The following is a 2,500-nucleotide window of genomic DNA, read 5'->3' as shown; positions in this document are numbered from 1 at the left end:
TTTTAACGGGACAAAGTTGAAGAGCTGTTGTCCGTTATTGTTCGTGCAAATATAGGCTGATTCATGTTCCCTTGCATTGTGTAACTGAGGTCCATGGCTAGTCTGGCTTTCACCAGACCAAGCTCAATCTTTTAAGAAATCAAAAAATAAATAGCGGGCAGATCAGGCTGGGTTCACCCAGCCTAGTCCATAGGCGCCCGATATTGTTTAATTTTCCGATTAAGATATCCACGCTCTGGCTATTCTAAATGCAGAAATGCATCAGGGAGTTATGACAAAACTGTAACTAACAAACTAGATCCTAATAGAAAGCTGTTAGCTTCCCTAAGCTACAGGTAGGCGTATAAGGTAGGCCTATTTACAACATAAATTGTCAATAGGCTATGCTGGCGACACAAATAAAATCTCCTTTGGAAACCAATGGCTTACGCCAATTACAGTATTAAGCGGACTTAAATTGCCATATCGTGGCGAAAAGTTGTAATAAAATTCACGCAGCTCCATGAGTCAAGGAAAGCGCGAATGAAGTAGCCACTTCTAAATGGGACCCACTACACAGTAGCTTAAGGTGTGTTGCTAAAGCAGCCATAATGAAATGAAGGTGTCTGGATACTTCACACACACGTGCTTTTTAATTTCACAGACTACAACTACCAAGCTGGAATCAAAGCACATCGATTCCCCTCTCACACCCTGCACGCACTTAAAACAAAATAAACAGGCGTCTCAGTCTCACGCATGTATAGGCAAAACTGTATCAGACCGGTGTAACGTTGGTAAATCTTCCATTGCACAGAATGATTTTTGTAGCACGTGCAACAAATGACAGTCGAAAGATACAATTACAGTGCTGCTATCAATTTGCTTGGTATAACCGCATTTATAGTTTTCTACAAATGCAATCAATCAAATTGGCCTCCATCACTCAACCAACGCTAAAGGTACATTACCTAGGTCCTTATTGATATTATAAGATTAACGTACCTGCAGTAAAAACCAAGCATGTTCGATAAACATCCTCAGATTTATTTCGGCTTCAAGAAGAAATGGGAATTACATTTCATGTGAACATTGTCCTATCCTTATTAGACGTTCTCTGCGGTAAACTAGTCCTTGTAGGAAGCGTCCATTGTTTTTCCAACTCACTTTTAACTTCCAACAAAATTACGTCTCACTGCAACGATGCGCCATCTAGTGGACAAACGACTACTTATCGCCAATACTGGAAATGCAGCCATGATGATGAATATTTATTTTGGCTTTCTTTTAATCCTACTGAATTTGTAATTATGTATCGGCCGTTCTAATACCGATAGTATGTGGGTGCCTGTGTGTGTGTGCATGTGTATATGTGTGCACCGCCATCTACAGGCCAATGAGTGTACAGTCACTAAATGTACACATAACATAATTTTTTTTAGACCCCCCCATGAAATTCTACGAAACTTGGCATACCCCCAGAGAATGCCAGGTCAATCATACACATAAAATTTGGTGCAGTTCTGAACATCTTAACTGAAGATATGGGCGATTAAAGCAGAATAATATTGCATTTTAATTTTTTACCGGGGGGGTGCAAATCACAAATGAGTGATTATGGGCCAGGTTGATGTGGGCCCTTGAGACCAACATACCATAAAAGATTCTTCATCCTCAGTGCCACGGTTCAGGTAGTTATTTAGGAAAAACTGCTTTTTTTGCGGTTCGGGGGGCCCAGCACGGGGGGGGGGGGAGTGGCCCCCCGAAAAAAATTTCCGTAAAAGTTTAGTGGGGCTACATACCCACCAAATTTCATGTGCCCCGGTGTCCCGGGTATCGAGTGCAAAATTCAGGAAGTAGATGACGGAAAGAAAAAAAAAAAAAAAAAAAAAAAAAAAAATTTGACAATCCCTATATGACCGCTTTGCTAGCTTCGCTAGCGGCAGTCATAATTATTAGCAGATTACTAAACAGAATGTGCCTTTGGAACATTGGATGAATGGTTGCTGATAATGGGCAATGTCGATATTGCATTAAAGATCAGCCATTTCTTTCTACACCAGTCATTTACAACGTTAATGATGAAAACAAGGACATTTCTAAGTGACTCCAAACTTTTGAACGGCAGTGTACACACACCTGAATGTAGCATGGCACTCCAAAGTGTGTCTGTCTTCATCTGCTCTCTCTATGTCTCTCCCCTACTCCTCACCTCATTTCATCCCTTAATCATCTCTTTCTTCTTTTTTACCCTCTTCCTCCCTTCTCTCTCTTCCCTCGCACTATTTCTCACTCCCTCTCTTACTTTTTAAAAGAGTCCTGTCTTCCTTTCTCTCTCTCTCTCCCCCTGTCTTCCAGCTATCTCTCCCTCACACTCGTAGGGGATAGGCGGAGGTGGTGGGCTTCTCTGGTGTCTGGTGTCTTTCTATTCCAAACACGCTGATTGCATACTCAGATTCTCAGAACGACAGAACGAGAGAGAGAGAGAGAGAGAGAGAGAGGGGGGGGGGGGAGATGGGGT

This window comes from Alosa pseudoharengus, unplaced genomic scaffold (assembly GCF_046254945.1).
Source record: "Alosa pseudoharengus isolate Yale_2024_CS ecotype anadromous, Long Island Sound unplaced genomic scaffold, YU_APseudo_1.1 YU_APseudo_1.1_scf_22, whole genome shotgun sequence".
Taxonomy (NCBI): domain Eukaryota; kingdom Metazoa; phylum Chordata; class Actinopteri; order Clupeiformes; family Clupeidae; genus Alosa; species Alosa pseudoharengus.
This window is presented reverse-complemented; position numbering follows the sequence as displayed.